This window comes from Rhipicephalus sanguineus, chromosome 2, assembly GCF_013339695.2.
Source record: "Rhipicephalus sanguineus isolate Rsan-2018 chromosome 2, BIME_Rsan_1.4, whole genome shotgun sequence".
NCBI classification, from domain to species: domain Eukaryota; kingdom Metazoa; phylum Arthropoda; class Arachnida; order Ixodida; family Ixodidae; genus Rhipicephalus; species Rhipicephalus sanguineus.
The window spans coordinates 157,639,709-157,654,180 of NC_051177.1; positions in this window are offsets into that span (position 1 = coordinate 157,639,709).

Here is a 14,472-nt window from a genome sequence, read left to right on the forward strand (position 1 = left end):
TATGGTACCTCGCTTCTCCGCAGAACAACGAATAATGTCGTGCTGGGTGCTTCCCAACTTCCCAAAAATTACGCTTTGTGGCGTAGTGGGTACGTTGCTAATGTACCTGTATTAGTAGCCACAGGAGGGTTTATAACGGGCTCTAGAAATGCCGCTCTTCCAGCTTTCGCTGTGACTGTGCTGCGCTTTCCGCGCAGGCCTGGCGTTTTTTTTTCTTCTTTTCCGTCCTGCTTAGCCTAAATTCCCTTTTCCATCCGCGTCCTATAGTGTGCTGTACATGGCTGTGCTATCATCATCATCAGCCTGTCTAAGCCCACTGCAGGGCAAAGGCCTCTCCCGTATTCCGCCAACCAACCCGGTCCTGTGCTTTCTGCTGCCACGTTAAACGTACAAACTTCTTAATCTCATCTACCCACCTGATTTTCTGTCTGCCCCTCACGCGTTTGCCATCTCTTGGAATCCAGTCAGTAACCCTTAATGACGATCGGTTATCCTGTCGACGTGCTACGAGCCCGGCCCATATCCATTCCTTCTTCTTGACTTCAAGAAGCTGTGCTATGCTTTACCTTATACTCCTTTCTCCCTCCTTACCCTCACAACGCCCCTCCTTATCATCACTTCTATTTGCTACCCTTTGATACACTATACATGGCCATGCTATGCATTGTCCTTTCTCCTTCTCACCCTCACATCAATCCTCCTCACCCGCCTTCGCTATTGCACACCCTTTATATACTATACTATGCTTTACTATGCATTTACTCTCCTCCACCTCTCGCCCCGGTGCACTGCGGTCGACAAACAGCTCTATTCCAAGCTTAAAAATCTCCGCTGCTAAAATAAAGAGAAAAATGTTGCGAGATCGGTACTTCCGATTCAAGTTAAGGGTTATATTGGATACATGTGACCTGGTAGCATATGTTTATTTAAGATATGGCTAAATAACTGTCAAAATAAATAATGAAAATAATTGGATGAGTTCATTGAATGTGACCATGATCTTGTGAGCAGCTGCTGTGATCGTGGCGGCACCTGGTGCAGCAGATCTCAACCACGTGCTTCTTTTCATGAGGTCGTTAGTATTCGCTTCGCCGGAGCAACTAAACACAAAGTTGACGTTGACTTAAGGTATAGAACAGGGCACGCCAACGATGACGTGCGAGTGCCGCTATCAGGCGCTTAAGTCAAGATTCAGGGTCGCGTCCATGACTTTTTCTTTAATTTTCTTTTGACCTAAGGACCAATTGAATAGGGGAAGTCGCCGTTTATCAAAAGGCGACAACTCCGCCAGGTATTTTTATCCCAATTAAAAAAGTTTTTCGCATCTTTACTTACCACAAGTGAGTCAAGATGCAGAAGATATAAGTCTCTCAAACACTACTAGACATCACCAAAGTCATTGTCACAGTTTCTTTCTCCGGTTGATGGTCATCGATGGCAGGGCGAGGGGAGGAGTGTGTGTGTGCATGTAGTGCAATAAGACCGGACATAAAGCTTAATAGAGGTTTCTCCGTAGGCCGAAGCTACATCGGGATAAAAGCTACACCCACATGCACTCCACTCCGATGGCGTTGATATGGGTCCAGGTTGTTATCTTCAGGGATGGTCCCGGCCCTCACTTGCTTTAGTGGGGCCCAAGCGTCGTCTTGTTTGGCATGCCGCATGCGCTTGGCGCTTTGTGCACGATATGGAGGAGCAAGTTGAGCGGCATGCGTTGATTTTGCCACATTCTTCGTTACGCGACATGCGTCGTCTTGTTTGGAATGCCGTATGCGCATGGCGCTTTGTGCACCATACTGAGGAGGCAGTTCAGCAGCATGCGTTTCTTATGCCGCATTCTCCGTTTGGCGACATGCGTCGTCTTGTTTGGCTTACCACATGCGCTTGGCGGATTGTGCGTGATATTGAGGAGCCAGTTGAGCAGCATACCACGACGATAATTCGAGCACGACTTGAGATCACTAATTATGTGGTTGCGAGTGAATAATGAAGCCTTAAGATAAGCGTACAAGGTGAAGTCATGCTCACATTACGGTACTGGTGGAAGGAATAACTAAAGAGCGCGCTTACACATAACTTGTACGTATTTCAATTGTCCATGACTGAACATTTTTCGGAGCCTTCATTACCACGAAAGAAAAAAAAATAGCAAAATGACTACAGATGCGTATTTTTTTATCTTAATTTAGAAGGTTGGCATTCTACATTTCACTTCGAAACTCCAGTTATTTGCAGTTTTTGTGAGAAACGGCCTGCTGAAGTCTCTCATAATAGTCTACTCAGAACCAATGGAGATAAAAGACACGCTCGCTAATGCTAACGGCCAGGTCATTTGCGACGAGCCGGAAAAGAGAGGTAAAAAAACATACAGGACAAATTATAGTCTTCAACAACATTATTTTCTTACTTTAAGAGTCTTTTAGTGCGCATCTACGAGGAATACGATTGAAAAGCTCCCACAGCGGTGTAACATTATCGGCCTGAGACAAAATTTGTGAACCATGTAGCGCGCTCTAAACAATCAACGAGAACGGCCGCCCGAACAACCGAAGGAAAATAAATATAAGGACTCCACGGACCTTTTTTGAAGCAGATAAAAACACGAAAAAGAAGTGAGCGCTAAAAATGCCGATTAGAGCATTCGCAGTCTTAAAGAAAATGCCCTATTTAAAGTATTCATTTCTTGATTTTCTTTTTTTTTGTGCGTAATTCTCTCGTCTCGCCACTCATTCGAGTGCAGTGGAAACGGCACAACAGAACTCACTCACTCTCAACCAGCACCGAAAACGTGAACGCCTATAATCAATTTTCAATTTAAATTTTTGTGGATTCCGCACGAAGCGCTTGGGTAAGCGAATAATCTATGAATGCGAGTACACTCGAACCGCGGTCGCCTTGTCTGTGGTGCACTTTTGTTTTCGCCGTGGTGGCAGCGCTCCGCCTTATTCACTTTAGGTAGGTCACCACCTTCGATAAAAATTTTTGCAATTTTAGTCCAGAAGTTATAATTATGGTTTTGGCTTGTTGGGCTTAGAAAATTTAAACTTTAAAATGACGAAATTGTCAAAAATGTAAAAAATAAAATATATAAAAATCAAAATGTGCCAAAATATGCATGTTGCGCCAACAGTCATAACTAAAAACCCGTTGGTGTGATTCAAACGTCACTGTGCAGGTACGTAGTGAGGCCAATGTCCTGCGCATCTAACCTCCACGATCACCATATCTATAAGCTGAGGTGCGTTACAACAAAAATACTTAAACGTTGATATTTGGCAGTTTTGTTTTGCGCACAGTTGGCCATAGTACAAAAAAAAAACGCCAGGCCTGCGCGTGAAGCGCAGCACAGTCTCAGCGAAAGCTCGAAGAGCGGCATTTCTAGAGCCCGTTATAAACTCTCTTGTGGCTACTGATACAAGTACACTAGGAACGTACCCACTACGCCACAAATCATAATTTTTGTGAAGTTGGGAAGCACCCTACACGACATTCCTCGTCATTTTGTGGAGAAGCGAGGTACCATCTGTAAGGCATTATGAGCAGTTTCTTGATGCGACGGTTGATGACGATGAAGGATTACGGCTGATCCCTTTGTATTGGGTTGAAAGCTTTAAATGACCCACTAGCTACGTAATTCGCATTGTGTGATGCCCGGTTGCTATTTCACTCTCCCACCACGCTTTATGACATACGCTAACGTGAGAAAGCGATACAGAGATGGAACTAACCTTATTGAGACTCTGAGCAAATGGATCTTGGGATCCTTATGGGCTTCCTTGGCAACCAATAGCACTTGCGAGGAACCCACTACGCTATAAATTATCATAATTTTTGTGAAGTACGGAAGCAGCCACGAGCAATTTTTCTTCATTCTACGCAGAACCTGGTACCTGCTAAACACCTGTGAGGCATTATGTCCACTTTGTTGATGCTGTGGCTCATGACAATGAATAATTATGGCAGAGCCCTTTGTAATGTGTTGGAAGCATTGAACAACCCACTTGTTGCGCAATTCGCATTGTGTGACGCCTGCTTACAGAATTCGCGTTGTGTGACACTTGGTTCTTATTTTACTAGTCTACCACGCTATATTACATAGTATGTTAATGTGGTTCCTTCCCGACATGAAGCCTGCATAGGACCATTTTGCAAAGCAGTTTCAAGCACCGGCATGGCTCTGAGGTTGAATACTGGGCTCACACGCAGAGGGCCCTGGTTCGAACCTCGTTCCATCCTGGATTTTTTTTCTTATTTCGTTTTTTTAAATGCGGAGCATTTCGTAGTCGCACCTGCGGCGTCGGCGGCGCCGTCCACACCCCTACTGCGCATGCTCGGCTCGTCTCGTGCCGGCAGCAAGCTTCTCCTCTCCCTCCCTCCCTCCTTTCCGTCCCTCACTGCCTCCTTTCCGTCCCGCCCTCCCCTCCCTCGAACGCGGGCGGTGTGTATATAAGCGGCGGAGCGCGCGTTCGGAATTCCGTCAAGGCTGTCTTTACTTGGCTTTCGCTTAACTTGACGTTTTGCTTGACTCGAGTAGATGCAATGGAAGCAACCTTCAATCAGCGTCCAACCACTCGTTGAAGGCAACGTTACCCCACCTTCACCGTCGTCGGCGTCAACAACAGCAAGCAACACAGAAGACAAGGCTGCGAAAAGACGAGCATACGACGCTGAACGCAAGCGTTTGAAGCGAGCTGTGGACCTGGAACTTCGTGCACGCTGGAGCCGTTCAAGTCGTACTTGGTGTGCCCATCGTGTAACAATTAATCATTCCCAAACCATACCCAATTACGCAACATTCACGCGTTACCCCCACCACTCTGGGACGCATTTATTCGAGTTCCCCCCGTGGGAAGATGCGGGCGATCTTTTTTTTCTTTCGAGCGATTGTGGTTACGGACACCGGCGGCGGCGGCGGACAACTACGGCGGCAAAAACGGCTCTTGTAGTGATCCCATAACAGCCTTCGCTGTAAAAGTTACCGCTACGCACAGTTCTACTTATAAAGAAACAGCATGAAAAAGTTTATGTGAAAATATTTAAATGAAAGAAAGTTATCAATGTGCGCGTAACTGTAGTATGCAAAAAATGGCGCTTTCAGAAAAATTGCTTTAAAGATTTGAACCGAATGTCCATATAACAAAGAAACATTCGATATGCTTGAAATTCACCAGGCTCATACTTTGGGACTTCCCTTGAAGTGGCACAATCTCCTTTTGAGCGAGCGGAAGCATGTATTTTTTTCCTAGCTCGTCTCGCGTCTTCAGCTGACTCTCATCCACGTGCTCCACAGTGGGTCCACGCTTCGTATATTGATTACCTAACTTGCGTTGGCGCTTCTTTTTTGTCCTATACTTCGCCATATTTCATGAAGTACTATAACTTTCTCCTTGAAAAGCCAGAACTAAGTCCAAGAGCTTAAAACGGCATACAAACAAACAGAGAGAGCCGAGCGAAAACGCGCGCAACTTAACAACAGAGTGCCGCAGTCTTGTAGTGGGAATTTTAAAATAAATCGAAAACAACGTGTTCCACAAGCTTTAGAACGTACTTGGACAACTTATCATCGCGTAATATATCTACGAAAAAACATTTATGACGAGGTGGCAGGTGTTGTGGAACCGGAAACCTTCAGTTTCGGTTTTGGATGCGTCAAGGATGGCTTGGAAAAATGGTCATAACATTCGAAGGGCTCAAGATAACTACATATATTATTTTTCCTAAATCTCCTTGAATAGTTTTATTATAGGGTATGTGCGCAAAGCTCGGAGGAACACAGGAAAATGGATGTAGACAGAAGGAGCGCGAACTATCAACTGATTTATCCTTTCTTGAAATAGCTTATATAAGCTTCTTCAAACGTCACAAGAATAGTGGATAAGGAGAGAAAGCAAACAAATCATGCCCACCTCATGTCAAGCAAAACCTGCGCAAGAAATTGCCGTCTGCCTTATTAGGTTAACCGAAGTATCGCCTACGCAATCATCTCGCTTCTCTTTAATGATAAAAGCTTCCAACAGTTCCCGCCCCAATCTGTTCCTGCTCTTTCCTAAAATCTTTATCTTTTTAAGCAAAGGCTCGCATCCTAAGCATCTGCCGCAATGAGCGAGCAGGTGCGCTCCTTCTTTATTTCGAACCGACAAGGCATGCTCCTTGGCGCGCTCATTTATGCAACGCCCCAATTGTCCCACGTAAGACTTTCCACATTTGAGGGGTATTTCATACACCACTTTCGTTGCACATTTGACAAAGCTTTCAGCATGCTTGATTCCGCAACCATTGCGTAGGAATTCCTTTCCGCCAATCCTTGAACATAATCCGGCAAGCTTTTTGGGTGCTGAAAACACTATAGCTACGCGATGCCGATTTCCCACTTTTTTCATGTTGTGGCCGACCTTGTGCGTAAACGGCACAACAATGCGCTTCTTTTTCGGTGGGCACTCGGTGCTGCCACCACGTCTTCCATCATTTTTGATATTCTTAAGAAGATTGTCAGCCACTGCTGTGATTACCTCACAAGGGAACCCGGCCGCTAGAAGCCTGCCAACTGGATTATCGAAACTGTCATGCATAATATGCGGACGCGATTTAGTTAGAGCGGAATGAAGGCACGAACTTGCAATCGCCCTCTTTACAATCTTTGATTGCGCAGAATTAAATGCCATAAGCGGTTTCTGCGCTCGCGGTGCATATTTCCGGCAAATATGGCGTCTTCCGATTTGCAAAGTAACATCTAAAAATTGTAACGAACCATCGGAAGGGATCTCGTGTGTAAATTTCAAACCTTTCCCATGAAGCCTGAAAAGGTTTAAATACTGCTGACTGAATCCGTGTAAGTCTGGGCGCTCTGTCGTGATAAAAGTATCAAAAAATCGTCGACGTATCTGAAGGTGTTAAGTTATGCACCAACTCGCCCAACAAGAAGTTCTTCTAAGATCCTTGAATAGACAGGGATATTTAAAATGTTAAATTCCAAAAAAGCAATTTAAAAAAATGCGTTTTTGAAGGTGGTTACCTACATTAATACGTCACGTTCGTTAAAAGAGCAGCGGAATACCGGCAGCGTTAATCTTAGCAGCGAAGCAAATGCCGCCGCCCGGGAACGACGTTTAATGGAATTCTATCTCGCACTGTCATTTTTATATGATTTTCTTTTCAAGCTCATCTCTCTATGCGCTTGTTTTATTTGTGCATGCGAGGGTCACAATGGCTAGGTCCCGATTGGAGGTGTGGTTATTTTTTCTAAAGAAGCAAAATAGCCCACTTGAGGCCTTCAGATAGCATGCGAAGGTTTACTGACCAGCTTGCAGTCCTTACAGAGACCGTGTTCTACGTGACGCTAGCTCGCAAGGAAAGCGTACCACACTCACCGTCATGGCTATGAGCAGTGCTCCCAGGATTAAAGACGGACAGATAACCGCTAAAGTCATCGGGGAAACGACCGTAGCTGTAGCTCAATTGGTAGGGCTTCGGACGCTTTATGCGGTGGCTGTAAGTTCGCTTCCTACTACGGGCAAGTTGGTTTTTTCACCCACTTTATATGACTCATATTTATGCCATTATTACAGCACTAGACGTAGAAACTGCGCATAATGTCCCACTCAGCGTATTTAGGACCAATACAGTTTCGCAGCTCCGCTCGCGTGCCGGCACACGCGGCCGACGCGTGAACTTACGGCGCTGTTGTTCCATTTTGCTTCACTTACCGCGGCCCCCGCGATCGTTTACAGCAACGCGCCGTGGCTCTCAATGGCGTGTTGTTGAAGCTAATCGCGGAGGCGACGCACCTGCCGCCGCGATCTCAGACGCGCGAGGAGTAGCCGCTTGCAACGCGTTGCGCGTTTCTCTGTGCTCGTTTTCTCCGTCTGCGCGCGTGATTGTTTGCGAACGATGATCGCTTCGGAAGCAGTTCTTTCGATTTAGCTGTGTGGAAGGTACAAAGCTGAAGAATGGCACCTTGATGCACGTGTTGCACGAGCGGCTACACCGGTCATCACTTCTCCGAATGAGGGCAGGGACTTGCAAGAAATATTTTCTGAACGCCGATACCCACCAGAATCGTGATGGCTAACTTCGCTACAATTCGCCTAACCGACCCCAGGGAATTATATCAGGCACCTTGATCAACCATAGTTCACGTTGTACGCCCTTTTTTCAAGAAATCCGAATTAATTCGGCCTAAAATGAACAACAGTCCTCTGTTTTACGACTTGCTTAGGATGACAAATCTAATTACAGGAGCCAGTGTCATTTTTGCCTCCGTAGAAGTAATGCGACTGTCGTGCGCGTGATCGATCCCGCAGCCTTCGAGTCAGCAGCCGAACACGGTAACCACTGTTCGACCGTGGCGGCTAAACACAGGTTGACGGCAATTGAATATTCGTGCGAGAGGACAACTGGACGTATGAGATTGCAACGTTATTATAGGTCACGTTTGATTATCTTTTTGAGGTTTATGGAGCATAGCTTGTGAAGTGATCGCTTTTTGAAACAGTCAAGGTTATTGCAAAAGTTTAAATGTCGGAACCTCGGCTGTCACGGCCGTCGAAAGCTGCAGCGATGATAGTTCACATGGCTGTTGTAGCAGACGACGCGTGAGGCATGATGCAAGATGGAACTGCAGCGCCGCTAGTTCTTGCGTCGGCCGCCGCGTCCATTTCGGAGAGCACGCGTCTATGGGGAGCTGCGAAACTGACCTGGTTCTAGAAACGGTGGTCCCACATGCATCTCTGCTTTACTGTCTCTTGGTTTAATCAAGTCCGCTCAGTTGCGCTGTTATACAAGGAATCCTCTTTATATTATCACACAAACAACTGATAAATACGTACTTGATTATGCAAATTTACGATAACACCGCAGAAATGGTCATTGCCAAGGGGGGCGCTGAAGAAAAGTTAATGCAATTTGCGCAACGCTGACAACAGTGCTAATTAGGTTAACCTACGTACAATTCACGAGCTCGTACATTTAGAGCGGTTAAGCTGCGCCGCGAAAAATGCGCTTGCAACGTCAGCGCAGAGCGCCAGATATGACCATGAGCTGTGGTCAGCGCGCGAGTGACTTAGAAGTTTGCGGATTCCCTGTACTGGAAGCTGTACTTGTCTCTAGGATACGGCAACGCCGAGGTTAAGTGCACAGGCCGGGGAACAAGTTTCCTTCGTAAATGTTCTTTGTCGAAGTCGATAAACGCAGCAAGAAGAAGCAGCTCAATTACGTCTGAGTTCTTCATGTACTGTGACTTTTATTAAAGTATTCACTGCGCACTGTACAGACTGCTGGCGTGCACTTAATATCTGCCGCGACAGCGATGACTTGCTATATCACCCTGGGTTGGCGCAGTGTGCAAAAGCGAAAAAAGAGCTTATTATGTAGGGTGGAACGTTCTGAAGTCAGCAGCCCGGTAAACACCTCGGGCAAACTCAAGCTAATGCATAACGTTAGGGTTGGGGAGTGCAGTGTCCATGTTTGATTTTGAGTCAATCTCTTTTCTAGCCGGTAATTACGTGGACCCCGGCGCTGCAGCGTACCTGAGAGCAGTATTAGCACAGCTTGTGCTGTAGTCACCTCAGTTCGTCGTGTGGTATCGCTAATTTACCATTATGTTTTTTTTTCGTATTGTTTTCCTAAGGACACTCCTGAAGCCATATAACATTTCATGGCAGAAGCTTATAATCGCACCAGGCATGACAACATGCGCATTGCGCAAAAAGTGGATGGTTGAATGGTCCACCCCTTACACAGCGCTCAGGCATAAATAATCATCAGCAGCAGAAACAGCGTCACTAAAGTGGGCAGATGTGCTTGTTGAGATACGGACGCGTGTGGGTACTTCACCAATTCGCGAAATGCAATATTGTGGCGTGCCGGGCACTTCCCAACTGTACTCGCAGTGGCATTCTATGGCAGTCTGAATGGCCGATTTTACATGCACACTTTCCTTTCCTTGCGGCGCGGTTGAGGTGTCCGCCTAGAAGCGAAGACAGGCTAGGCAATGTGAAGGCGATGCGAACGAGGCCCGATTACGCTATCGCGCTTTACTCCTGAAGGCGAAGCTCAAGCGTCCTCCAAGTTTTTACATCATCACCTAAACAATTCTGGCCCTTCCACGTTCAGCTTAAATGTGCACTCTACCGCAACTAGACACTGCATGTACATCGTGTTCCCTGTAATACGCAGCTAAATTAGAAATGGGAAAATTGTAGCATGCATTAGAGGCAAAGATTGAAACCCCTTACAGAGTAAAAATCAAAATTCGCCGCTAAGGCAAGCCTTACAAATTGCATTGAATGATGCTTACAAGTCTTTTACGAAATATTATTCGTTAACATAGTTTCTGTGGGGAAATGTTTTTTTCGGGAGAAAGATAAAATTTTCTTATGCGTACAACTGCGACGTCAGTGGCAAAACCCGCAACCGAACGACGGTGCCGCACCACGTCAATCCCAGATGCTATTTATCAGTACATGGGCACCCTTTGGCCTCTATACGCACTGGTTCTTTTACGGCCCACCGGCTTCACGCCCGCCATCTTACCTCGCTGGTGAAGAGCACGTCCTCGTGCAATACTGCACTGCATGAAGTATTCCCATTCTTCAAGTGAATTCCAATGCGTACATTAACTTTAATACGAAGACAATGATACAAAAGTTCGAGGACGCCTGAGCTTCGCTTCAAAGGTAAAACGCGATAGCGTAATCAGTCCGCGTTCGCATTTCCATCTCAATCGGTAACCTCGCTTCTCGGTGAACACCTCAATCACGCCGCAAGGAAAAGAACTTCTGTGCTAATAGAATTGTTCGCTTAAAACTATCCTAGAATGCCTACTGCAAGTAGCGTTGCGAAATGCCCACTGCGCCATAATTCTTTCTTCTGTGAATCAGCGAAGTACCAAATATGCGTCTGTGAGGCAACACGCGAACCTACGGAGTTGTTGGCTTTTTTATGCTTTTGCTGATGATGATAGTTAAACATGTCTGAGCGCTTTGTAATGGGTTGGCCTTTACACCCCTCACTCCTTGCGCAATTTCCATGTCTTGAAGCGTGGCGCGATTGTACGCTTCTGCCACGCAACATTGCATTCATTCAGGAGACTCCTCGAGTTACATGACATTTGTATAAGGTTTGTTTTCGGAAGCTATTAATGACATGACTTTGTGGTAAAACACCTTCTTGCCACGCAGAAGACCTGGGTTCTATTCCCACTAAACCGAACATTTCTGTTGCTTCCTTACTTGCATCTATCTCAAATTTTCGCCCATGGACAACGCCGGTTTTTCGCTCACAACCAAGGACGTCGATTGCGATACCGTCACCGACCTCAATAGCAACGCCGACAATATTGACACTGGACTTCCTGCGAAACGAGATCCTTAACGCTATCGCGTTGAAATTTAAAAGAAAGATGGGATTTTTTTTTCAGGTGAAAGGCCTCGAAAAAGCAGATGCTGTCATCCTTCATAATCATACCTAAAGCATACCTGTTTAGTTGTTTCACTGCAGTCGTATTCGTTGCTTTGACAAATGTAATTCTAGCTTGCAACACTTGAATAACTTCTTATTCCTATTTCACCCTCCTCTCTCCTCTCCCTATAAATTGCGAGAGTAAATAGGACTACGAGGAGGACGAATTCACCTGCCCTATCGAATCTGTATGGGTGTCGGCCTATTTGGGAAATCCGGAGATTTCCCGAAATTGGTCCACCAATTGGCGGTGATAGAGCCTCTGATCCGGAGAAACCCTGATCGGGAACCGTTGATTATCGTAAACCGACACCGCCGCCTACTACCGAATCTCGTGGTAAACGAGACCACCACCCCACCCCATGGTGTCCCAGCGGCAGGACTTCGCATGGCGCAGATTCCTGACGTTCCTTGCCCTCCCCACGTGTTAATTCACTCTCATTAGCTCTCATTGCTCATTAAGCAGGGAAATACCCACCGTCTCCCATATTCTCTGGAACTGCAGGCAAGACTCTCCCCCACGTAATCTCCTGTTCGCTCTCTCACCTGTGATGTGGGAAAAAATGCTGTCGTCCAACATCCCGGGGGTCCAGCATCGGGTCTTATATATAGCCGGGGAGGAGGTTGACAGGTATGGTCTGGCAGACCACCACCCCTCATAGATGACTGTAGGGTCAATAAAAGTGTTGTTGTTCTTATTGTTTCTACAAACACCGTCATCAGTTGAATGGTTCTTCAGAGTGTCTGGTAAATTCCGTGAATGTTTGACCATTTAAAGCTACATCTGGCGTTCACACTTGCATACATACTCTCAGCGATATTCACGTGTGCATTCACCGCTCATTTTGCGCTGAGCCGTGCTCCCAACTAGGGCTGCAGAAGTTGCGCCTTTTACTCTCGTCAACCTCTTCTGCTCCTCCTATCCACCTCACCGTAAAAGCAAGAAGGCATTGAATAAATTCATTTTTCCCATTACACTTGTAAAAATTTGGTATAATTTCATTCAATATCAACGACATATTGTGCAAAGGTTGTTATTTCAGTTCGACCATGAACACCACATACAGTACATAGTGTGCGCGTGGATACATTCTTTTTTTCCGTGATCGAGAAGTACGCGGCATTTTGCAAGACAGGTATCTGCAAAAAGAGTAAGTCGTGTGCACTGGCTCTGAATCGAAAGCGAAGATTCCGCTTGACTTCTCCCAGTCAGGACATAGAACACATTCACTCAAGCCTACAGCGTTGCCGCCGTCTCCGATTTGGAAACGAAATGAACACCTGACAAGCAAGCGCGCAAGGGAAACGAAATAAGTCCTCTTGCAGTTCATGTGCAAGCCTTGTTTTGCAGCAAACTTTTTCAGAGAATATAAACCTGGTAACGAATGCGTCTGTACTGACGCGAAAGGTTGGATCGTTAGAATCAGCAAGAGCTCCGCTTTGGAAAGTTGGGGAATGCCAGTGCAAGTGCACCTTCTCGGTAACTTCAGGGCAACATTTCAGTTCTCCATGCATTCTGTGGAAGCAGAGAAGGGGATGCATATAAATGAAAGTTCTCCAAGCCCAAGTGTTCTGTCACTAGGCTATGTGAAATGTGACAAATATTAGGATACGAGGTGTGAAAAAATAAAAAAAAACGAGAGTGGACGGATACATGGTGGTGAATAATATTACTGTGGTTGGTCGGCTTCCGTACTAAAAGAACTGCCGAGCACGCTAATTGCTTCCGCCTAGTGCATTGCTAAGACAGCAGTCGTTCAATCATCACCTCTGAAGGAGTCTTTAGAGTTCGAATCAGTTTCATGCGAAGCAGTCAGCGAGTAGCTGTCTGTGCCGCACTCTTTTGTCTTTGAATCAAGCGTTACGAGGTGAATCGACGTGTTTTATAAATTGAGTAGTTGTGTGCACATCGTGCGCTTAACAGGCACGCCTACTACACTAGCGTTTAACGGGTGACTTCTGCTTTGACGTAACGGGAGCACTCATGTTGGAGCACACACGTCAGTTTTATTGAAACGAAGCGCACGCTATATCGTGATTTACATTCCTCGTTGCTCGACCACGGAGCAATACATTAACGAATGCTACGCATGGTATTCACATCATCGCACGCCATGGTGCGACGGTATAGTGTTGACAGTTTTATCTTTGTAAAGGCTTTTGTGCGCATATCCTGTAATTATAAAGCTCAGTGCTGCCATACCGCGTTAACCCGCACGCGCAAGGAGCAGTAATTCGTAGTAATAATTTAAATTGAAGTTGACATTAACGTTCGCATTTACAGAACACGATGTGACAGTCAGACCTATGCATTGCGTTATGTTCGAGATATTTCCTCCATTTGTCGTTTATTAACGTGCGCTCAAGTCGCACTACACGCGTATTTTAACAGCCGAGCTGTTCAAGCTTGAGCTAAAGTCGTGCGGAGCCTGTAAAAAACATTGTTTATTCCTTTGTCCTAGGAATCCGTATACGGAAGTGAACCGTCGTCACAGGAGCATAGTTCATTGTTTATTGCATATTGATGTATGAGAGGTTACCCATTGTCTATTGGTGTTTGGCAGCTATCGTACCATTTGAACTAAATGCGCCTACGTGGACGCCTAGTGGAACACCGACGACTAACGCCAAGGAGTATGGTTTAACCCATGTGGTAGCTGATATAGTTAACATTGACCTGGACACAGGGTATGCTGAATCTCCCGCAAAGATGCCATCAGCAAGCACATAACACTGGTACTCGATATGGTACTCCTTCAAAACGTCGTCGTTGGAAGAGATAAACGCTAAATGGGGCGTTCCCCAGTAATAGGATAACTTACGCCCGTGCTCAGCATACACTCCCACACTGCGCTTCAGGAATTCGGGACGCAGAGTTCGTCATGATGGTGATGATAACTTTATTTTCCGCCAGGTAAAGTGGTCCCGTAATCTCCGTCCCCGAAACACAGGCCTAGGTGACGGGGACCGGCACCTACGCTATAAGAAGCAGGGAAAAGGGTTTTGAGTCTTCGC